We start from the raw sequence: 24933 nt of genomic DNA on the forward strand, positions 1-24933 counted from the left end.
TTGTGTCCATTTCTCTTGTGCTCTTGCATTTGTGCGCGGCAGTTGTCGATGGTGAAGTGAATTGAACAGTTCTTCAATTCTTTCTCCCCCACGCTCTACAAAACTCCTGCGAAGTGAGCCGCTAGGAGAAGCGCTGTGAAAACTCTCGCAGTTTAGCAAACAAGCCCCGGGACGAGAAGATGAAAACGCTGTATACTAAAGCTCCGCACGCTCCCGACTCGCGCACTTAGCAGCGCATTTGCATGCGGAAGCGCCAAGGTGATAAACGCGTGTTTGCTTTCAGTCTTTCCCTACTTCTTTTCGCTCAGCTACAGAGGTCCAACACCCGTCTACAAGGTCCAACACCCGTCAGGACGGGACAAGGCAAAGTGTGTACAGAGTACCCGGAAGGCAGCGGGATCTTCTCTGCCGTTATGTGTGCATAAGCGTACAAACGTAGTACTCGCGGGAGCAGGATTATCTCTGACGGGGACGCCGCCGCACGCGACATGTCCGGTCAAGTGGCGACGTACAGGCGACCGAGAGGAGACCGTTCACGTATACACGCGACCGCACGCAAGCAGGGAAGAGGAGACGGCGGCGCGACCAAGGTGAAGGTCGCCGTTTCCTTTCTATCGCGAAACGGTCGTCCCTGGCCCAGATCGCGGGCGAATGAAAACTGGCCAATGGATCGCGCTCACTCGTGGCGAGCACGTTCGCCCGGAGCAGCGCGGCGCCACCACTGCGGGCTACGTCTGTCCCCTCGTGTAGAAACGGCGCGTATTGGCCCCGGGAAGAAGAAGAGGACGCTTCGTGAAGGAAAGCCGATTCGGGGGGTGGTATAGTCATGGTGAAGGGGGGGATGGCAGCATCTGCAGACTGAGCTGAGTAGCGGCGGCGGCGGCCAAATCGAGGTCAGCGTTCCAGGTAAGGCGGTCAGAGAGCGAGGGAGGAGGGTGAAAGAGGGAGGGAGGCTGCATGTGTGCCTCCGGGCGAAGAAGGAGTCCTAGGCGGCGGCGGCGGCTCTCCAGCAGCTCCAGCCGCGCGCAGCATCCAGGAATGGAGCCCAGCACGTCGCGGACGCACGCGGCGGTGGACCAGCAGCCGCGATAGCAGTGTGTGGCCGCGCGCACGCGACACGCCGGCGGAGGCGCGGTATGTGGCTGCTGAGAGGGCTGCGATCATCGTCCACGCCGGCTGGCTAGCTGGTCGCCCAGCGCACCCGGTCTCTACTGCGGCTGCCGCCGTCAACACCGATATCGCTTCCATGAAGATCGCCGCCCCCGACGGCGCGGCGCCCAACGAACGGATTAACGCTCTCTTGACGGTGAGTGCGTGGGTGGCGCCGGAGTTTTCGGCGACGAAGTTGCGCTTGTGTGTTGGGGAGGGGCGGGATCGGTGCGTGGCTGAAGGGGTAGAAGTGGGGACAAGCGACCGCCGTACTGGCTGGTGTACATGTGTGCGTGGGTGCGCGGAGGGGGTCAATGTGCTTGGTCTCCCGCTTTTGGAAGAACGTCGTCTCGTTCGTAAGTCTTAGTTTCTGGTAGAATTTCACCGATAACTTTTGAAAGCAAATGGAGTCGAAGAAAAATCGATCAGATGAAACACGCTACTTCCTTTTTTAGTCTAATTTAATAACTCTCAACGCTTACTCAGAGGAAAATGCCTCTAGAGAACTGAAACTTCATGATCGAGTCGCGAAGGGGCTACGAGGCGACTTGCGGAAAACACGCTTTTTTACTTTATGAAAGTGTGAGGTGTTTCGAGGAGCTGTCTCACCGTTCATGCAGCGTAGCTGATGCATTATTTGCCTTGTCATTGTCAGTGACTTAAAACTCTACAGGCCGACTTAGCTTTAATAACTGCTAGAACCAATCTTCTAACTTGGCGGCCCGGCACGGTCTTCCTAGGGGCGTGGTCTTTCGATACCATAGATTCTTTCTGCTGGCGGTTTTAGACGATACGGTCACAAGTGCTGCAAGAACCTCCTGCAGTCCGTGCCTTGATTGAATTCTTGCTACTTAAGGGCTCATAATCCTCGCCTTGGCATCGATTCTTTGCTTAACGGAAGTTTCTTAAGAACCCTAAGAAAGTAAAAAGAAACGACAAGCTGGTTTATCAATATTCACCAATTACAAATATTTAGGGTTTCTTTTCCATTTGTTTCTTTAATTTCAATCTAATTCCCCTAGTTAATCCCCTCGTTTTCATTTCCATTCTACCCCCTTCCTTTAATTTAGATTTTTCTTATTCCCATAGGTACTTTTGTTCTCTGCTTTGCTTGTTTCGTTCAATGCTAGACGTTATGCCTTAAAGTGCTGTTGTTTATTTCATTACGATCAAAAAAGGCACCCAAGCACGAAGTAACAAGGCGCCGACACGACCATCATATCTTGGGTTCGAGCACGATTGTATTAATGCATGACTTCATGATCGTTTTGCGCATCGTGAAGACAGGCCGGTTCACTGAGTATCGCAAGGCAACATGTTGCATTCTAAAGCCGCACTAACTTCTGAGAGCCTCCTAAAGCCAACACCTAGATCAAATTGACAGAAAATATAAATAATTTTGGACACAGCGTGTCCCGGAAAAAGATGGAAACAAATGTACGCTTGGCACTTGTTCATTCAGAGAAAGGAGCGTTGGAAGTAACAGAGAGCGCCTTGTGAAAAAAAAAATCTACTCTTCTGATACTTTCTTCTTTCTTTCTTTACAGCTAGTTAGCACGCGGATTAAAACAGTCTATGCGTGAACCATCGCGTTCTCACAGATTTGTTAATATTTTCACGGGAGTATTTTCATGGGAGGCCATCCAATTTTCCCACGGATAGCTTGCGTGCGGAGAACAACAGCACCATCCCGTCGGTCTCCTATTTCCACTTTTTAATCTGTCGATAGTGTTATTAGTTTCAATCGTAAGGAGTCGGCGCTTCGCGCCTGCTATGAGGTTACCTTCACTGTCCGTGACTCGGTTCAAGAAAATGAGCAACCTTGAAGGTGTTATCTTCGTCATTCTAGTTCTGAACAACTAAGAGTGAACGCCGAATCCATTCAGTGATGGTTGGTAAGTGGCGGCTCCAGAAAGCGTTCGCTGAGGGCACAAGCACACTTTCTTTGTACATCAAACTGGGACAAGGTAAGAGTTCAGAGGTGAAAGTGGGTGTCAGGGATATCATGGATGGGGTTGCTGATTGATGGGGGTTAAATAAGCGTGCGCTACCACCACGTGAAGCCTTCTGCTCATTGACACAGAGGGGCGTGGCTGCGCCTTGCATAGCCATCGATTCTTGTCACAAATTGTTCGTTTCTGTCGCCTTTGTCGCGGCGGAGATCAAAAACCTATTTATCCCTTTGACAGACACCGTGAGTCATACCCAAGGTATTCACCTTTGGGAGCCAGTCATATTTATTGAATATGTAGTTGAGTCATTATAGCTGTCCACTTTTGAAACAGACAGGGCGATTATTATCCTTCCCCGGGCCGAACAGAGGTTTATGGACTTGTTCCCTTATGATGTCCCTTATGATGCTCCCTTGATATCCAGGGGCAGCCAGCGGTTAATTAAAAGCATGCGAAACTTTGCGAGAGCTCAACTTAATGCGACAGCTTAACTTAATGACGGCTTCTTTCAGCGCAAAGTATGAAAGTGCAACTCAAATTTATAACAAAATAAACCAGCATGTTCCTTTATCGCTTCCGTATTTTCCTCTGCCCATGTGTTTATCATAAGAGCTAGACATCAAGCGTAATGTTAATAATCCTTTGAAAGAGTTATATGCAGCCGTAGTGGGATAAAACTTGAGAACGACGCGGCAAATGGCCCTCAAAGGAAGCCCTCCAGCGCATACCGTCCACCATTTGTCATGACGTCGCGGTTAATCTGTGGTTAATAACCTGTCATGCTAAGTTATCGTCTATCAAAGTAGCGTGACAGGGGATTAACCACCACGAATTCACCGTTACTTCAGGACAAACGGTGGACGCCATGGGCTGGAAGGCCCCCTTTCAGGGGAATTCACATCTGCGTTCTCGAGTTATATCTGACTATAGTCCGCGTTTGAGATTTCCCTTTTTTTTTTCTTGCAGCGCAATATGCTGCCAAATTGCGTCACTTGAACTTCGCTCGAGAAACTTCCTCGTTATTACGCCAATTATTTCAAAAAAGCCCAAATCAGAGGTGTCGGTCTAGAGAGAGAGAGAGAGAGAGAGAAGCTCACTTTACTAAAGAGCGACAGATTAATCGAAAGGGGATCCGCACTCACAGAACTCTGTTGTCGTAAGATTTACTATATATTTTCGCATGACTGCAAAAATTAAGGTCGCCTCTAGCTGTCGTTCCTATTTGCTGCCGCTATTTATTGGCACCGAATTAACGGCCCAGATGTTAGCATCATATAATCATCAGGTCGTAAAGACGACTAATTATATTATTTTGTTCCATGTGTTTTTGGCGGCAGTCCAAGGCCCTTGTGTTTCGCTTAGATGTTCACCTCAAAAGAGAATCAGGTTCATAGCTATTCCGGTGAACACTTTGTTTCTTTCTCTTTTCTGAACACTTTCCACTCGTAGAGGCATTGTCCAGAATTCATCGTGAATGTGTTTAATAGCAACAGAACGAAGCCAGCTGACTTTTGATGACTCCTTGCTCAAGACGGCTTTCTGAAAGCACTGCGCCGCTTGCGCGTGAACTTTTAGTGGCAGTGAACACCCAGTTGCAATTCACTTTTGCTCTCACTCTGTACAGTGTAACAGTTTTCAGTGCAACATTCTGCAGATCGCACGATATAGATGCAAGAGCTTGACGTTGATTTCTTAAACAAAATTCAGATGGTTTGTTGAAAGAGCGCACTGTCGTCGGCCACATTAGTGAAGGTCTGGACTGCTGCAGAGCCGTAGATTGTCCCTAGCAAAGTACAGGTTTAAAAAGGAGCTGAGTCCGCGAAGCTAGCTGCAACCTAGACTAATTCAGTGCTGCTCAAATGAACCGAAAGATTTCCTTACAGTGGCTCTGAAGTCACGCTCAGTCATACCAGTTGTTAAGTCTTCTCGCTTGCACTCCAGGACAAAGTGTTGTGTGCAAGATGAACACGATGCAGTTGTGCGAGACAGAATTAAGCCGACAGGGCGCCTAAAAGGTATTTCGTTCTGGAGAATCATGAGAAGGACAACAAGACAGTGAAGCTGATGACAGGGTCTTACATTATTCCCAGAGTAATGTCGTGAAGGTCCTTACAAAGCCAACGCTTCATTGCAAGTAAACGGGTGAATTTTATTTTTTTACCCTGCAACAAAATGTCACTACGACGATGTTATCATGTGCATGACATGATATTTGCAGGCCGCCACCGAAATTTTGCGTTACATTTTCAGCGGCTGCATCTCCAGGGCAATGAACTTCTCTTGACGCGAAGTCTCCTCCAGATAACAACTTCGCTGTAATGAAGGCTTAGCTGAGCCAAAGATCAAAGCCCCGCGACCGAACTGCAGAAAAATAAGCTCGCGTAATGAAATATTGTGTTTAATAAAGTTTAAGGTACAAAATTATTAACCCATTGACACGGAGGTTATATACAGCATTTATTGCGTCGTTTACCGTCCGCTAATTCAACGAAATTAAAACTGACAATTAGGCGAGTGGGAGCCGATAAATTTTATTTTGAAATTCTGCCGTTCTTTTCTGTCGCTGTCACCGTCAGGCTGTTTCAAATAAATTAGTTATAGTTACGTTTTAAACCGTCATAATCGTAGAGCTCTCTTCAACCGGTGCCTCGCAACTGAGTACCAACATTTCCTTTTCTTTCAGTGAGCCTACTCAAGTACCTCATCATCGGACATTTTACTATGCAGCCAATAAGCACCTTCGCTATCTGGTCATTCCCTATATTCGTTCGCTCTCATCCCACTAAGAACAACAATAGCTAATGAATGGGCCGGTAGTCGTTCCTACACGTACCTCAAGCGATGAATAAAAGACCTCAATCGGTGATATCAGACATCCGCAGAGTAAGCTGTATTGTCAGCAAAGAACTATGTCGCACATAATTAACAGCGTGTAAGCACTGTATGCTATACACAAGACAGCACGTTCGCAATGCGCACAGTTCGTATTCGCGTCAGTAACGCAAACAAAGGCGGCGGCTTCTTAACCCCACGTGGCGCGCGCGGTGAGAAAACGAGCAACCAGAGCATAAAATGGCTGACCCACAACCGGCAGGGCGCCAAATTACTTCCTCGTGCAAGGTGAGAATTGGTTCCTCCCTTGCACCAGACTGCGGCACCGAGTCTATGCAAAGTACGGAAGCGTAACTCCTTATCGTGGGAGCGATACGGCGGAAAAGAGACGGTTCCGCTCTCGCCAACGGGTGTCGCGAGATCTAAGCTTGTGTCGCTTCAGTCGACTCGAGTCGCTTTCTCCGGGAACGCGCCGGCCATATAGCGCGGGAACCCACCTGGTTCCCAGGTAAAAGCACCCAGTAAGTGCTGCCCTCTGTTCCCATCTTCGGTAGCCACTTTCGTGCAATGTCTTGGGTTACAAAAAGGTATGCTACCGCATTCTAGGCGGCTTTCACGGAGCTTACTCGTAGCAGAGATGTGCGAAGTTATATACTTGTTCGCTCTTGTAGGCGGTGCACCGCTTTTGCGTAATTGTGTTCTATAATGCGAAAACATTATATGACTCATGAGGCGGAAAATCTGGCGTTATCGTTGTGCACGCCGCACGGTCCGAAAACCAACGTGACCTCATCAGGAAATAAAGTAAAATGAAATTTCTCCCGAAGTGGCTTCCGAATCCAGGCCGGCGCGAACAGATCAGCTGAGCTGGCTACTTCATTAGAGCACTGCGCTATCACCGTAGTTTTTTTTTCTTTATTGCATGAAAAAAACTGCCGGAAAGGAAAAAATACCGGGCTGCATAACACGAGCCCGCCATACCCCCGCACGTCCTAACCTTCCCAAACATCTAAATTCTGGGAGGCACGAACACGCATCTAGATAGGGTAGCCAGCTAGGCAGCTTTTCCAGGCCATTGTATACTCCCCGCACCAAAGCGCACTGCTCACGGAGCAAAAACTCCGATGACTGCGGTGATTAGGCGTGGCGGTCCATCAAACAGCTCTTCCAGAGGCTGAATACTTCAGTCAACATAACGAGATCACAAGGCACAACACAGGTTTTCTCAGCAGGCAAGAAACGGATACTGTATAGGTGTGATGTCAATGTCTTTCTTAAGCGTCCGTTGTAATATGTCCCAGGAGAACATAGCATCACTCCCCAGAATAAAATAATTGTCAATAGTCTCTGGCGTATTGCACAGGCGACAGTTCACCGTCCATGGCTCAAACATCTCCTTACCACAAAGCCATGCCTTCACATGCAGCGTGGATGTGTGCAGTTTAAAGAACGCTTTTGCAGCAGATGAAATGAACATTCGCTTAACGCGCTTTAAAACACTGCTGTCAAGAGACTGCATATAAGGCTGCCCATACAACGGTATAGGAAACAAATACTCAGTTAGTAGCTGAGTCATCTGCTTTCTGGTGAGGCTATACAGGTAGTCTAAAGAAAAAACGTACAATGATGACATTGAAAGAGTCAGTAATTTCCTTAAGGAATCCCCATAGAGGCCCCTCACAAGTTTGTCCAATCGTGCGAATAGAAAAAGCAAATGAGCACTGATGCACCTAATTAGCATAGCTACTAAAAAGGAGTGATTTCCCGACTTTAAAGAGAAAAAAAAAGACGAAACAAGCTTTGATGCACGGACATGCGAAAAAAGCCCATTCGTGGGAACGCCATACGAAGGTTTCCAACATTCTGTGCATCATCTGCCCTTTGTCCCTCGCAAAATGTAGAACCTGCAGGACGTAGGCAAGTTTTGCAAATACGAAAGGGCTGCAGACTTGAGCTCTAGAAAACACTGTCAGTTCCCTACCCATCCAGGCCTGGGTTTGTCGCCTCATGCACATTATCTGTAAATGCCAGTAGGTTCTATTGTTGCGAATTTGGTGCAGAGGAACCTCCTGGTACTGAAGGGCGCCGCCACAATGACTTGGTCTCGTACCCCAATGACCCAATCAAAATGCTTTGTATTTATCTAAATTAAAAGCTGCACCTGATACCTCGCAAAAATTTTCAGTCAAATGTAATTGCATTTGCGCTATCACCGCTGCACAAAACCCCGCGCGCTGAACTGCCAGTCTCTCGCTCTGAGTTTCGGTATCGTCGTGTCCAACAACTTCCGTTCGGGCGGCGCAAACGGATCAGCTTCGCTCGCCACTGCATTAGGCTAGTAAGCCATCGCCGAAGCCGAACATCCCGCGCGCATGCTTTCATATTCACAGCACGTAAGTATACCTAAGTGCACTCCGCAATTTTGTTTGTTTGCGAAGGCGAGTGGGAGGGGGGAGGGGCTGCGCTTTTGTTTGCTGTTGACGTTACGTTGGTCTGGGAGGGTTGTGACGGAGTGGTCTGTGAAACTTTTTCTATTGTTCTGATTATAAAGTACTTTCTTAAAAGACTTATAAAGAACTATAAAGGACTTTCTTGATGGACGCCGTGAAACGATGATCTAGTTACCTCTCCAGTTTCATTTATAATACCACGACTTTATAAGCGTTGCATACGAACAATCTTGCCAAGTAAATATGTTAAGAGAACCAACCTGCGAAAGTGATGTTTGCGATTGAAACAAGCTCAAGCGTTGTCGTGAGATGTAGAGGAATCAACTCCGCTAGGGCAGTGCACTACGTATGTGACCATTGTATTTGGACAACGTGCGTTTGGCGTCACACGCAATTATGTTGGCATGCTAAGGTGCCCGCTTTGTCATTCGCTATGGTCGAGTACTATTCGGCGAATTTTAGGAACATCTATACGCATCAGCAAACGCAGAGACAAAGACACTAAAACAAAAAGAATGTTTGTTTTGGTAACACAAAAAATATTCTGGTTGCCGTTTTCTAGCATTTGCTGAAACATTCCAGCAATGCGATCTGCGAAAAATGCTATGAAGCTAATCTTTCAAAGAAGCAAGGGGAACTTCTCTGTTATCCTGAACCTCATTCTGGAAAAATATTGACCTGTAAATGGTTCCGCAATCGACTAATGCTCTGATAAGCTTTAATCGATTTATTCCGAGTTTTTCACAAGGTCTCTCGAATAACTGTCTAGTTGCGTGTGCTGTGCGAGGTTGTTCGACTGCCGCCACCAGTAAAGAGCAAAAACCCTGCCGTGGAGTCAGTAAAATCTATCCAATATAATTAGCATCTTTTTTAATATTGTTCGAATTTATCCAAGACAAATTACTATAAAGCACCATCGTAGAACCAAAATAGTCCCAAATGTACAGTGCTTCGCAGCTGTCCCTAAGTAAATCCAGCATATTTTTTGTGCGCGACCACTGGATGGGTTACTAGCGAAAAAGCCGCGACTCGTCATGTTGAAGTCTCGCAGTAACTCGGGTAAGCGCGGGTAAGTTCGGAGCTGCGCAGCGCCAGCTGCAGCCAATGAGAGGAGGGCGTCGCGCCAGCTGCAGCCGAGTGAAGAGAGCGTGTGTGAAGAGCTAGTAACGCGGTTGAATGCACGGAGAAACTCTCTGTGCACCCCACTTCTTGGCCGATCCCCCTGTGTGGGGATGTGTCATTGTATTTGAGGCAACAACAACAAGGGGCGAAGGATGAAGTCGACGGAGGAACGTGCAGTGCAGCAAACGGTGAATCATGGACGAAGACAGTCCTTCGAGAGAAGGATGGTGCACGGCGAGTTGAACAGCAACGCAGAAAAAGAGAGCGCCAACCTGAGTTGAGCGATCTAGTCGATATATGGATGGGACAAGCCGAAGCAGAGCGGCGAAGACAGTATAACCACGCTAAACAGGATGCGGAAACGGATGAAGAGCGAGAAAGAAGAGGCAAGTGATGAAGACACCCAAGGAACATGCAGCAGAGAGGCGAGTACCACCAATACAGGGAACGGCGACTCGAATTGCAGGCAGCTCAGGCGGCTAATGCCAAGAGAAAAGCCGTGGAAAAACTGCAATAACATTTATGTGCCACTATAATTTTCCCGTTTATAAAGAACTAAAGAAAGATAAACAGGGCAAACGTGCTAGCGCGCCTAAGTCGCAGTGAGCCTAACCAGTTAAATCCCCCCCCCCCCCCCCCACCACCCCCTTTTTTTGTGCCGAGCGACTGGCACTTTGTGAATGTAACGGAGTACTTACGTTTCGCACCTCCCGCATGTGTTGCTATTCGCAGCAAGCTATAACGCCATACTTCCACAAAGTGATTAATGTGGCGTTTCAAAGCAATCCTTTTGAGCGGCCATTAAGCCCAGCTTGGCAGTCATCAGGCGGATGGCTTCGTCGTGCAGAAGATACAGGCATACACGTGTCGGTTATGTGCCTTAGTTTTCCTCTCGTTTTTTTTTTCTTTCAGAAAAGCGCGCCCTCCAACAACACGCAGTGTAAATTCCAGCACCACCCGCTTTTCTTGGCATCGTGGAAGCATGTAAAATGGGAAGCAAATCACAGAACGTGGCAGAAGCGGGAACTTGCCCCAGATACAGTGTTAGGCTTAACTGCAGCGCACAGCACATAATCTGGCTAAATTGCCCGAACCTTTGCGCAATGAGGCAGACGACTGAATGAGCGTGGAGTCGTCATAAACGCATTTTCAGTCTGGTATTTTGCTTTTTTTAATTTTCTATGTTTGGGCTCTCATTTCGCGATAATTAGCCGGGTATTGCACTTGCAAGGCATGCGCAGTGGAAACACCCGTTTCCCATTGCTAAGTGCGTCTGGTACGTTCGTTTATCGGATACGTACTGAGGACACATGGGTATGTTTACCGGAGACGGGACCGTTCTCTCGGCGCATGCGCACCTGCTCGAATCCCTGGCGGTGGGCTCTTGCACTGCGGAAACCGGAACTCGGGAGCACCACACCTCAAAGAGAACTGACGAAAACCACATGAATCAAGTAAAAAAAAACATAACCTGAAAGCATTGATGGGTTAATGCCCACATATGCGGAAATGGTCAATCTCTATACTTTACATTCATAGATCCCTGTGAGTCCCATACCACTCCTGGCGCAGTGGTGCAGCGGTTAATTATGCGACGCGCCACTGCCCTGCATGCAGTTGCAGGTGCTCTCACCGGTGGGGCTAGTGTGACCCAGGTTGCTAGGTCACGTGACCTAGGCGGCTCACCTAGGTTGCCGGAGCGGCCGGTTCCTCTGGCCGATTTTAATCTATGCCAAGGCTTCACGCGCGCCACAAAAGTTTTCTTGAGGGTGAACAGGGCGGATCGGAGGTGGGGTGCTGGTTGATGGAATTAAGGTGCTTAGAAGTAACACGGTGGTTTGGGCTAGTTGGTTGCTATTCATAATGGAGACATGTTTCGCAGCATGAATAAAACGCACACAGAAGACAAGGAACAAACAAGACAGGACTGTGCTGCGCTTCTAACTATGCACTTCAGTTGGAAGTGCAGCACAGTCCTGTCTTGTTTGTTCCTTGTCTTCTGTGTGCGTTTTATTCATGCTGCGAAACTTGTCCCCATTATGCTTAGAAGGGTGAAGGTGTAGTGGGACGAGGGTGGTGGTGGACAGGTGGGCAGTCCCCTCGCTAGAGGGACGAGAAGGGGACGTGGCTGGGGGGTGGTTCTTCTGAAGGGCAGCTGGCTTTTCTACTGTGTCTGTGAATCCGATTTCAGTGTCGCTGTTTTGTTCCGTTGCTGCATGAGTTTATAGTGGGTGGAGACCTTGTGGAAGGTAGAGGTAGGTGGGGTGATGGTGGGTGACGCTTCTTGAGGGTGGAGTTAGGGTGGCAGGGTGGCGAGGGGGGGGGGCGCTTTTGGAAGGTGGAGCTAGGCTTCTCTTTTCGAGGCTTCTCAGAGAAGACGCCGGCAATTTTCTCAAAGTGCCACGGGAACTGCGATCACAGTAAAACGACTCACCCTCCTCTAAATCAAACCCCCTGGAAAGACCTGCATCCCATCCACATGTATTGAATTCTTTTAGTGAGTTTCCAGCGTGCAATGTTCCTCTGATCGCGTTAAACGCGACGCTCGCATTATTTGCTAACTCGATTATTAAGGTCCCTTTGAGCATGTCCGTTCCTTTTGGAGTTTGTTAACCAAGACAGCGCCCGCAACGTCCTAGTTCTCGCTCTGGTACGCACGGCTGGCTTCGCGTACAAATGCGCTTTTTTATAGCATGGAATTACGGTACTACATCAGAAAAAACACAGAAAAATGTTTTTACCCGAGAGCCCATGCGATGGTCCTTGGCATTTAGTCCTGATTTAGGCCTCTCACTTTGCCTGTAGAGTCACCGGTGAACGGTAGGTGATGATGAGCGTCGCACTTTAGTGTTAACTGTAGAGATGACTGCATGTAAAGGCGGCTGCAGTTTCTTAGTCACCGGCAAGTAGAGAAGAAATTAATCAGACTGTGACACATATACCAAAATAGATGAGAGATTTGTAGTGAATAAGACAATACGACTGTTTTCTGCTTAAACATGAAAGCAGATATAACGCGAGAACGGAGATTATATGATAAGCCGCCGCCAATTGCCGCCGCCAATTGTGCTTGTCACGCATGAACCATATTTTCAACTTTTTTCCTCAGGACGCGATACGGCGGAAAGCTTTTCTCGCACGTATATGCTTTGGTACTCACTAACGGGGCAGGAACATGGAGGCTAACGAAAAATGTTCAGCCTAAGTTAAGGACTACATAGCGAGGTATGGAAAGGAAAATTATAGGTGTAATGTTAACAGACCGGAAGCTGGCAGAGTGAGTGAGAGAACAAAGTCGGATTAATGATATCCTAGTCGAAATCAAGAGGAAGAAATGGGCTTGGGCAGGGCGTGCAATGCGAAGGCAAGATAACCGCTGGTCCCTATAAGGGTAGCGGAGTGGATCCCAACAGAAGGCAAGCGTAACAAGGGGCGGCAGAAGGTTAGGTGGACGGATGAGATTAAGAAGGTTGCGGGCATACGGTGGCCGCAGCTGGCAAAGGACAGGGTTAATTGGAGAGCTATGGGAGAGGCCTTTGCCCTGCAGTGGGTGTAGTCAAGCTGGGGATGATGATGATGACGACGACGACGATGATGATGATGGTGAGGAGGAGGAGGAGTCACTTCTGGGGCTATTTTGAGAATAACATGTACAGCCTTTGTCGAAAGTTTACAGGCAAGAGGGATTTGCTTCGTCGACGTGCAGCTGTGCTCTTGTAGTGTCCTTTGCCTTCTCTTACCTTGCCTTTCCCTCTCTGTCTCTTAGTTTGTCTTACCCTCGAGAGGTTTAATTCGGTACTCTGAAGACGCATCACAAGCCACACGGAGCGACCAAGAAGCAAACCTCCCTGTTCTGTAAACTTTTGACAAAGGCTGTACAATTAAAGCAACAGCGGGTGAAGCTGGAAACTGTATATATACTAAAGGTTGCGTATTTCAGCGATTGAAAATACTAAAATTCGCTGAGAAAAAAAAAAAAGAGAGGAAACAAGCACCAGGCCCAGAACTAGGCTTGCAGGCAGGGCTGGTGCCAAAAGAATTATTAGTCAGAATTTCATCGCATGCAGGTGATTTTCACGCACAGAGGAAATGTTAGTCAATATATCGCGGTCGACAATAGACAAAATCGTAATGCCATTCCATTACCTGTAATAAAAAAATAAGAACCTAACACTGCAGCTGCTTAGAGGGAGGAGTGTGGGGATTTCTTTGAGTATTAGGAAATATTTATAGCCGTAAGGCCTTGATTACCAATTAAAATACTATTGAGGATGCGTGTATTAATTTGGGCGTACTTGAGACTTGTACTTGCAACGGACTAACTCCGCTGTATTTTCGAACTTTCCGGCCTTGCTTAGCAGTTTTACAGCTGAATCTGTTAATCTACGCTCACTGTAAATATACAACTGCGTCTTTCCCCCAAAACAGCCAAATTCGTCATTCAGTCTTTAACAAATGGTAACCAAGCCACATTGGCATATTCAAAGGTTGATCTTAGGAATCCTCTTCAAGCTAGACACTTCGTGCATCGAGGACCTAATTTTAGGTGTCATTAGGGGAAACACAAATGCTTCACAGTGGTTGATGTTGCGTTTTAGCGCGGAAATTCCACCTTAAGTCGTGTGACATCGTTAAGTGTAAGTGTCGATGTTATCGTTTAGCTATAGCGTTAGCTTTATGTATCACAGATAGTGGGCACATTTTCTGAGTGTGGTTTTCTACATCTGGTTCTGCTTAACATTGCCTATTAAAATGCGGTAATACTTTTCTACAAATTGTCGCACCAAGCAGATGCGGCATTCGAGACACTGCTGAAAGCTCGTGAATCGATTTCTTTTTAGAAGACACATTAATCAGCGAAGAGCCTACTGCTGCCAGAAATACCCGCAGGCAGGCCGTTATTAAAGATTACAGAGAGGATACGGCTAACACGCTTCCTTTGGGCACTCCAAATATGCAAGCTGTCGCGGTATTCGCTCTGTCGACTTAAGGGACTCCATAACCTTAGGAAGTATAGTCACCAATCCAGTGCGCCATTACCCGTTGCAAGCACATGACAATCAAATTTGGCACATCATATCTTCTTACTTTGAATTTTTAGTGCTAAACATGCTGCAAGCTCAATCTTTTCTCTGCACCATTTACTTCTATTTCTTCAGCTAATTCCAAACTAATAGCTAACCAATAATCACGCCATAGAAGCGCACCCTATCCGCAGTAAGCAGCTTGCATAAGCTAGGCCATTTTTAGATACAAACCTAATGTTCTGAAAGCGAACGCAGCACTCCTCGCGGCCTTCACGTCCCATCAACCCATTACGCGAAACGGAACTAAAAATCTACAACAAACGGGGCGGAAAAGGGCGCAACTTGAGAACGAGAAAACTGCTCGTTACGTAACTCTGACATAACATGGCTCTTACATTACCCCTAGGATTCCTTTTTTGCTTCTATTACCCTCGTCTCCTATATCCTCCCTTTGCATTTAACGGACGAGAGAATCCCAAGAGGACTCACGCTTAGCGCGCCTATTAAAGAAGGAATGAATAGAGGTGAGGGTGAGGAGAAGGGAGAGGGGAAGGAGGAAACGGAGGCTAGAATTTAGACGTCACGCGTGGTAACGTCGAGCAGCCTTGTGTTGCCTTCGAGACGGAAAACGTGACGTACAGCGTACTGATTCCGCATAGACTCCCGTATGCCGGATTTAGCTGTGAATGGGGATTTATTTATTTATTTTATTCGGTAGTGCAGTTTCTAGAGAGATCCGCAACGCTCGTATAAAGCCGTCATCATCCCAGCTTCTTCACATATAAAACGCTCCTTCGTTTCTTGCGCTCACCTTTGTATGCGATCCCCAGACGTACTACAAGCAATTATAGTACGAACGTGCGGCGAGTAAGTTGCGCATCTCGCCAGTGGCTATTTACTTTTCGCTTGACACCCTAATTACACGACCCGCACGTCACGGCGAAGTGAGCGACGTAATCGGGTTCGCCGAAATTGATAAAGAGGGAGGCGAATTAATAAGGCACACGACGCGAGTGATAACACACACCTCCTTCCCTGTACCGCGGCTATTCATAAAAGCAGAGAAAATGAACGGGCCGTTCGTCAAGGAAGTTGGCAGCCGTTAGCCGACGGGAAACCTCGGCCCGTCATCTCGGAATGCGGCGCGCAACAGCCCAGTGGCGTCATAATAACGGCGCACTCGTTTCGCCGCGCGTGCCATTGTTGACGGTGACGATGAGGACGAAGAGCCTTTTTCTTCGCCCTGACTTCTCGCTGCGTTCTCTCGTGTGGCGTGCAGCCCTGTAGGCCCCGCATGCAACCGTTTCTCGGCGTGGCCCGTGTGTAGGCACGCAGCAACAACAACGCGGCTGACACGCGGCGTGCGGCCCAAAATGCTTGTTCGCGCTGACAGGCCCGGTGGTTACGGACTTGTCGACCTCGCTTTTCGAGGGGCGGGGCTTCTGTCGGGTGCTTCGCAGCGTTCGCGCGGGCCTTTGGGAGCGCGGAGGTTCTCCAACGTGCCCACGTGTAAGTGCAGTCGCGCTGACCACCGTTTTTATACCACGGGCTTTGTTTCTCCCATGGCACGGCACGTGGCGTGCCTGCAACGCTCTGATGAGTCCGGTAATTGGTTCTCTTACTTTATAGCGCGCGTCCGTGCATATGCTAGGCTAAAGGGAGACCCGGCGCAGCGTTGGGCGGGCGCCGAGTAAACGTAGCCTTGTTCGGAAATCTGCTCTTTGGTTGCTGCGTTTCGGCGGGTTTAGTTGAAGAAAAGTTTTTGGGGCGAGTTGGTTCACACTGAACGGAAGAAGCTGCAGTGCGAACAGAAATGCGGACGGAAAAAGAACGCATAACGGCAAGGATGTGCGCTGACAACTGACTGAATTTGTTTGGCGAAGTGCCCGTGCTTTTACAGCCGCTTTGCACAACACAGTAACTCAAACAATGCATATCACTTTTCTTTGAGCTAGCATCCATTTTTCGGAGGCTACGAGGCCTTAACAAAGATCGGAACCGTTAAGATGGCATTTAAAAATCAGCATTGGGCTAAAAAACAACAACAATGGAGTGTGTTCTCATCAGTTTACAAAAGCACTGTGTGCCAAGTTAGCGAGGAACGTAGACGCTAGTGAGTAAGTACAGTTGAACCTCGTTATAACGAAAGTGAATGGGTCCGGCAATTACTTCGTTATAGTCGTAGCTTCGTTATAGCCCGTGTTGACCGAGCTTCCTAGGAGAATCATCATTCCTTTGGTATATCCAGTATTTCTTTATAAACCTCTTCGTTATAACGAGGTTAGACTGTACTCCAATAATTAAAATCTACTCCGCTTTCACGGGTTCCTCTGAACAGAAGGAAGATTTTTTTTCTTTTCCTTGACCAAAAACAATGGTGCGAAAAGTCGGCCTCAGTTCATCATTCTTCAGGGGTGCAGGCATCGCGTTGTTAAGAACATAACCCTACAAACATCAGCGGTTATACTGCGCCAACTTTCGCTCACGCTTTTAAAAAAATGTGGTACTTGAAATTCTGCCGCGCCTACGAGCGCCGAACACCTTGTGTACGCCATGCAAAACGTAATTTAATTTACGATAAATTAAATTTATGGATCATTTTGAAAAGACTGCATCCCTGAGATAATTTGTCGAACCAGGTTTCTCTTTAAATCTGGGTATGTAATTTTGATTAACGCAACGCGCGTCGCTGTATGTCAAAGTTGTGTGAGGGACATGTGATCGTTGTGTCACATCTCGAGCACTGACAGCCACATTGTCCACAATGCTGCTATGACTTCATAGCCAGCGAAATCAATGTTTGTGATCCCTTCTACTGAGAGTGCGAACTTCCCATAATACCCTGACACAGTGACCTTCGAGTAGTGTTGTTGCTTCAAGGAAAGCAGGCGACACCAGCGAATCGATAATGACTAACCGGCTAAGGGCACCCGGCGGTAAACGTTCATAGGTTGTTTCAAACGCCTCATTCTCTCCCCCTGGAACTCGTTGATAAAGGAAAGGAATCCTTTACTGCCAGCATAAAAATTCCCCCGTCGATGACGTCAAAGACCTGGTGGACGAGGGCCCTGGCCTGGCCCATGCGGCTTCCGAGCAAGCAATTTTCTCCGTTTCTTTGCCCTTTTCCACTTTTATTTTTAGATTACTGTCCTACTGTACATAGGGTTTTACCAGTATCACCTCTATATCATTACAGTGCGTAAATGAAACACATTAGTGATGACACAGTTTGCCAAAGCTGTCTTTGCATCATTAAAATAAAATCATCATCATCATCACCGGCTAGCCTTGGCTCAGCTAGAGGACCATGTGGCGTTGGTTCTACGCGCCGCGTACATTATTACTGCTTAATCTGTGTTCGTTATGAATCGTCTACTCTCTCCCTATAAAATGCAAAGCAGAATCGCATGAAGATCCTCCGTTATTGACGTCTTGCGAGATAGCACAAAAAGTCTTCTATTGCTTCTGAGCTAATCTTTTTACGTCTCAAAAGCGGATTTTTCTCAAAAGTTGACCCCGAGCAGAGTGATAAATTCATATTCCTTTAAAATGGCATCCGCCTACTGACCCACGGTCGTGAGCTCGAATCCCGGCAGCGGCAGGCGCACTCCGACGCGGGCGAAATGCAAAAACGCCGGAGCCCTCCACTGTGGCGAACCCTCACAATCCATGTGCCGCTTCGGAGCGTCAAACCCCACGTGCCTACCCACCTATACTTCTTGACGACCCCCGAGGAGGCGAGATGAAAAAGAAATAGAGGGAGAGTAGAGGAAGATACGGAACGGGCGATCGAGGCGAGTAATTTCGCTGCAAATAAGTGCGCCGGTTCTGCGGGGCTATACATTCAATTACGCGCTGTATAATTTCGAGCGCTTGCTTCAGCGTCACGTAAGAAAGAAAATCACCTAATACCGCTCTTTATTCTTACCTCTCTCGGTGCGAAAACACCACTTACATTAAGATAAAGAATGCTGCGCATCCCACCCCTCATACCGAAACTTAGACTTGCTCCTTGAGAGAGTATATTCTCGCGTGTCCTTCCACCGAAATTTCTAGCGGCTCGCTCCAGGTCTTCCTCCGCGAGTGCCAACTTTCCAAACTGTTCAACTTAGAGAGAAGGGAATCTCCGTGCCTGGACTTTCCTGTTGTGCAGCCGCCGCGGGTATTTGTTGCTTCGAGCGGCGGCGTCGAAAAACAGCAACACCTCTGCAGAGCTCGCGTGAGTTACGCTGGCCTAGAAAAGGGGTGCTCAGTCGCCATTACACGCTCGTCGCCCTTTAAGTCCGCGCCGCAGAAGGTCAGAGCCGGCAACGGGTAGTGTCCAGCGAATACCGCGCGCGCGATGGTTCCGAAGAAGCAAGCGTGCGCGTGCGTTCTACCACGCTGCCTTTACGCCGAGTTGAACGGCCGAGATGCCCGTTTTAGCGAGCGCGCTCGTTGTCGGTCTGCCACGAACAGCCGTGTCCACCGGCGAGAGGCTCTTGTCTCGACTCAGGTCGTTATTTTTAAATCCGAACGCAACCTCGGCGTTGGTTAATCGCGTGGAGGTCGTAGTCGGTGCGGACACAGCGGTGGTGTGCTCGATAGAATTGTTTGAAAATACCTCTCTGCTTTGCAATGCTATATCTGCACAGGTACAAACATATCGCGCCAATCTGCCTTACAAAAACTTCATTAGACGGTCTACAGACTGTCCATAGACTTCTGTCTATAAAGTCTATAGACTCTCTATAGACAATCCCTAGAGAACAGTCTATAGGCAATACAAATCCTATAGACAGTTCATAGACAATCTATAGGTTTATGGCCATACACTTAGTAGACCTTTGTCTGTAGACAGTCTATATACAGTCTATAGACTATAAATAAACAAAAATAAATATCTATAGGAAGTCAAAAGAGTTTTTAAGAAGTCTATAGACTGTCTATAGATAATTTTTGTAAGGGCTTACCCTGAAATCTGTACGACCTGACCTCACGAGGGTACGACCTGGACACTTTCTTCCCGCCGACTGACTTGAGAAGCCTGCGAGAGAATCGCGCAAGAATGCTGTGGTGCCAGAAGTTTTCGTCAATTAGAATCTTGCTCCCGTTGCGAGTGAGCGAGATGCGCACGGGAATGAGCGGAAATGTGCTCATGATAAGTTCTATTACACTATCTTGTGCGATAAAGCTCATTGTTGGAACTATTTATGTTATGAAAACTAAGGTTTGGTTTGGTTTATGTGGGTTTAACGCCCCAAAGCGTCTCAGGCTTTGAGGGACGTCGTGCTGAAGGACTCCAGAAATTTCGACCACCTGGGGTACTTTAACGTGCACTGACATCGCACAGCACACGAGCCTGTAGAATTTCGCCTCCATCGAAATTAGACCGTCGCGGCTGGGATCGAACCCTCGTTCTTCGGGTCAGCAGCCGAACGCCATAACCACTGAGCCGCCGCGGCGACGTAAAACCAAGGTTGCGTCTGTTTGAATAACCACACAAAGTTATTACAGTATATTGCCTGTTATTCGATTGATTTGTATTGTTCCGTTGTGCTATATCATGTAGGCACTCCCTCTCAGTGGTTTTCGGGCCATGTTAATCTGTGATTTACAGCTTTTAGACAAGAAATTCATCCAGAACACTAGTAGAAATAACATTATCTGAAGTGAATTCTCGCGTGAGAAAATTTGTGTGGCAGGACTTGTGTAAGAGAACTTCTTGTGTAATATAACCAGACCAGAAGACGAGTGCAGCAAAATTTGGGCGGCATTGTGTATTTCTCAAGCTACAGAACAAAAATTTCTTGCTCCACAGACAGTGGAGCTGGTCTTCACATATAAAGCTTGTAAGTCTAAAACATGGCCAGCACTGTTAAATGTTCGTTTCAAATAATTCAGCTTACGCTGTCTCGCTGAAGAATAATTATTGCCTTTCTATTCGACAGTAGCCTACACTTCGATGATCAAGAGGACCGGTACAGAACCTAATCATACTCAACTTCATACTTTTCAGAAGAAAATCTTGCGTTCTTATGAATGTTTTCATTAAAATTTAGACCACTAAGAACAGATTTTTTGTTTAAATAGCGCAGTATGTTAACGGAAGGCCAGTTATATTGTTTCAAAATGCTGCAAGCAATCCCCCAGAGGAAGCTTTGCAACGGGCTTGGCTCACAAAGTTTTTAATATTAAGTTAGACACAGGAAGCACCCACCGTTAAAATTAAGGGTTAATTACTGAAAACAAACAATGGCATATCGAATACATGCCATTTAAGACAATTTTGAAGGGAAATAAGTTTTGACTCCTAGTGCATTTAAACCTGGTAGGGGTGTATTAATGTCCTTGTTTTCATTGTACAAGTTCTTTTATTGCGTAACAGCAATGTGCATCCTTTTAAATAATGCATGAGGTATTGTAAATAAGCTACGAAATACAGGCTTTTAGGATATGATGGCTATTTTAAATTTTCCGTTTCTTTTAAATTGTGGCTGTAACTTAGTTTTCTTTTTGGCCGTGTGATTTTCAGAAGCACACATATTTCGCCTTTTCAATGCAACAGTACTGTTGCGAACTGCGCATTTTCAAGGACCTCTTCATGAGCACAAAACCTTTGTCCCTACTGCAGGCTTTACTCATAGTCTGGCGTTGAAATAATCAAGTTCTTCAAACGCTGCTACGTAACTTTAGTGTGCAATGCGCATAGTCATTTTGGGTACCATCTGTTCGAACTATTCCCAGACCGAGACGTCGGCGATCGTATTGAGCACGTGGCCGTTGGTACTCCCTAGTTTTTCTATTAAGGATGCCGACGGGGAAGTCCGTCATTGGCACAAGAGCTCGCGCGAACTATAAACATAAGAGTTTCAATTGTCATCACGCGGGACACACACGGTTAAACGTTTTTACATTTACGAAATGCGCATTCAAGATTACGAAATGCGGATTCAAGAGCTGAGCATTTTTTTTATTTACACGTTCTGCAGAATAATGACACTGAGTATAAACAGCACTGCAAGACTCTAGATGTTTTCTATGAATTTTATCTGTCCTGTATTACTCCTTGGGTGTGCGATTTCGGCGCGTAATGAATGACTCGCTGGGCCAGAGGGCAACAGTGATTGCATGCGATCTTAAGAGAGAATGGCAGCAGTACGCGTAATACATTGACAGCGCAAGACAAATTGCTTCATGTCGTGCGAGACGAAGTAATAAATTCACACCATGCCCGCGCCGATTCATCACTCAGCATCGGCCCAGTGATAGCCGCCACATACGCAGCAGAGCCTGTGATTGCGATGCGGTAGTGTGAAGTAGCGTGACAACCATTCACGTCACTCATCGTTTAATGCGACCCACTCATCCAGTCCTTCTTCCGACAGCCGCCTCTGATAGGTGGGCCTGGCTATAATTGAACAAAGTGCGCTTTCGTTCTTCCCAAGCCCGCGCGTACCACAGGCGAAGAGAGCGTGCTCTCATCCAACGCGCCGAGACGTCAGCGTGTCAGACAAGGGACGGCCCGTAACTCGCGCAGGAAGGACGTCTAAGATGCTGCCTGTCTCGAAGCCGCTTAATGTGCAAATCAGGTTTGCTTTCGCTTCTTCCGCTTATTGTCACCGCGTGCCCGTGTTTCTCCGATCGCAGCAGGCTACAATTCGTGACCGAGGCTGCCGTTTTGTTGCGTTATCCCGTATAGCCTACCCGAGGAAGCATTTCCGGGGGCAGGTCGGCGTGCAGTCACTTATAGCTGAGCTGAAATGCGTCGTTCCTTTTCTTGAGTACCGTGACCTTTACACTGAAAGGTACGAAAGTAAACATATGTTATGAGGCTAGAAAGCGCACGGTAAAAAGAAAAAGCTGGAGCGTTCCGTTATACTGGCACGGTGCCCAACGTGTGCTAATGTTTGCGTACGAACCGACTGACATGCGTGTGACTGTTTATTTATGTATTTATTTCTATGGAACGCTATTGGGAGATTTACCGCTCAAAGACAAGACTTGAACATGCTTTAACAGTAAAGATTCAACAAAACCTACGACAGCTCATTGAGTGAGCTTGCAGCTAACGACAGATAATGTAACTTTCACAACTGGGATGCTCGTCTTAGCAACAAAAACTGCGAACACTAATGCCAGTTTACACGAATATGCTGCTTGCATTGCTTTGCGTAAAATAAGAGGAAAATTATAGTGGCATGCTACGGCATATGCGAGGTTTAACGTTTCGGAGCTGCGCATGGGATTGGCTAGCAGAGCCGCCGTTTAGTGGAGGGCACTGGATTAATTTCAACCAGACGAGATTCTTTGGCGCGTACTCAAATCGCACAGCACACGGGTGTCTTCACTTTTCACCTCCATCGAAATGCGGCCACCACGGCCGGTATTCAAACCCGCGTACTTGGGCTCAAGCAGCCGAGCCCCAAGCCACTAAGCACTGCGGCTAGTAAAGAAACACGAAGCTTTTAGAGGTCTAGTTCTGCATGCTGGTAACGGCGCAGGACGTGACACCTTCCATTATAGTTTAGAACCACTCAACTCAACTCAACCTTCCATTATAGCGGAAGTTGCGAATGCATGCGCAGGCAGAATAAAAGGCGTCTTCTTCCGCGGGCTCTGCCTGCAGATATTTCTAAGATGGGCCCCTTCTTGCTGGCCGTCCGCAGTCAGCGGCCGACGCCCCGGACCGTCAGGCGACCCAAATATCAAAGCAACCTCGACGACTGAGAGAGCTTGGATGTGATCCACGGTGCAGCACACAGCCCAACCCGCCTGCAGTGGATACGTACGCAGCGCCCAGACAGCACTCGGGCAACAGCTTCGGAGTCCCTCTGGCAGGAGGAAGAGAGATTCGTTCCCTTCGCCGCCGCCGGCCGGTGATCTAAGCGCTTCCCCGCAGCGCTCGATCAGCTGTCAGCTGAGCGCCGCTAACGTCAAGGCAGGCTCCGGTGGAGAAAGCCTAAGGCGCCGTGACGAGGTCGTTTGACGCTGACGTGAACCACCACTGCGGAATCGGGACTGGCGCTCGCGTCTGGCGAAAAAGAAAAAAACGCCACGACGCGCCGGGCGAAAAATGCGGAGGGTTAAGGAAGAGAAGAAGAAAAAATAAAGAAAATATGCAGCGCGGCGGTAAAGGTTCAACCGCATTCAGGAGCTGGGTCAGCCGGAAGAAGAAGCGGGCGAGAGTGTGCGCGTGCGTGAGCTGCGGTTGATTGTTGCCGCGTAAAATATGAAATCACCGCCCGAAGGAGCGCGCTGAAAAATAAAATATTACACGCCCAGTGAAACGGGCATACAAAAAAAAATAAAACGACGCAAAGCTGCTTCATCTAATACGAGCGAGGTATACTCCGGCACCGGGAACGGGCGCTGACACGTATATGAAATCTGACGTGCATTACATGTGGCAAGACTGAAGATTAACTCTTGAGCAGGAAAGTCAAAGGCGGAGACGGGGAGCTGTACTCTGAAAAGCGTCAGCTATATTTGTGCACGAAGGCTTCTTGTGTCTTTTCACCTGTCGCTCTTTCTTCGACGAGAAAAAGAAGAAAGAATGCGCAGGCACCGGAATGACTGCTGTGAACGGCCGTCCCTTGTTTGGGCGAAACAACCCACTTCCGGAAACTCACACAGCACGTTGCTGATCGTTTCCCCCGCTGTACCCCGTGGCGTGACCCACTGCGTCGTTGCGTAAACGTTGTGACAAATCACTTGCTCGTTTTGAAATGTCGCTTCCTTGTTCGAATGCGCGCGCGGTAAAAAAAAAGAATTTTTTACGGTCAAAACACGGTCGCTGTTCACGGTACGCGCATGTCACCGTTGCCTCGAAATTGTGGCGGGGGTCTTTGGTGACAGTTCTGAACAAATGGGGTCTGTGTAGGCTACGGTAGTTCCGAAGGGGTCTTGGGCTTTCTCGCGAAGTCCGGAACCAGGCTCGGAACGGAACCAGTCTGCTCAGCGTGTCCCCGTCCCTCTGGTCGCCCGCCCTCACCAACAGAGTGTATTGGCTGCATTGATATCACCACCTCAAGCCAACACGCAAGCCTACGAGGAAAAAGAATAATAAAAGGACAAAGGCAGAAATATGAAAAATAACTGTATAGGTTTATATTCTCCTCGTTTCCGTGTAATTATTAACGCAACCTTAAAAAGTGTATGCTATATAAGTCAGGTTTTAATAAAGCCAAACAGTTGGCAAATAACAATGAATGCTTACGTAACCATTTATTGCTAAATTGAGAACCTATCCCACCTTTCTGGAGCAAACATTTACACGTTCTGCTAATTTCTTCCAGGGTCATAAAAGGATGACAGAAGTGGCCAGGTATGGATAGACGTCGCAAATGTCGTGAGTATACCCTCGCATACTTTCTACTTTCTTGCTTTCTAGAGTGCTAACTCTGGTATATCTGTACAAAT

The 24933-nt window shown here is 47.7% G+C and overlaps 1 protein-coding gene across 1 annotated transcript in view; it reads left to right on the plus strand.

The window, feature by feature from the left end:
- The first annotated feature begins 1014 nt into the window (after nucleotides 1-1014).
- The window catches only part of LOC144093741 (brain-specific serine protease 4-like), a 43143-nt gene continuing 19224 nt past the window's right edge, over nucleotides 1015-24933 (plus strand). Inside the window, exons 1-2 of the mRNA XM_077627421.1 lie at nucleotides 1015-1306; nucleotides 24810-24862. The gene's annotated coding sequence lies outside the window, so the exon portion shown is untranslated. The remainder of the gene's footprint in view (nucleotides 1307-24809; nucleotides 24863-24933) is intronic.

The sequence above is a fragment of the Amblyomma americanum genome, chromosome 6, assembly GCF_052857255.1.
Source record: "Amblyomma americanum isolate KBUSLIRL-KWMA chromosome 6, ASM5285725v1, whole genome shotgun sequence".
NCBI classification, from domain to species: domain Eukaryota; kingdom Metazoa; phylum Arthropoda; class Arachnida; order Ixodida; family Ixodidae; genus Amblyomma; species Amblyomma americanum.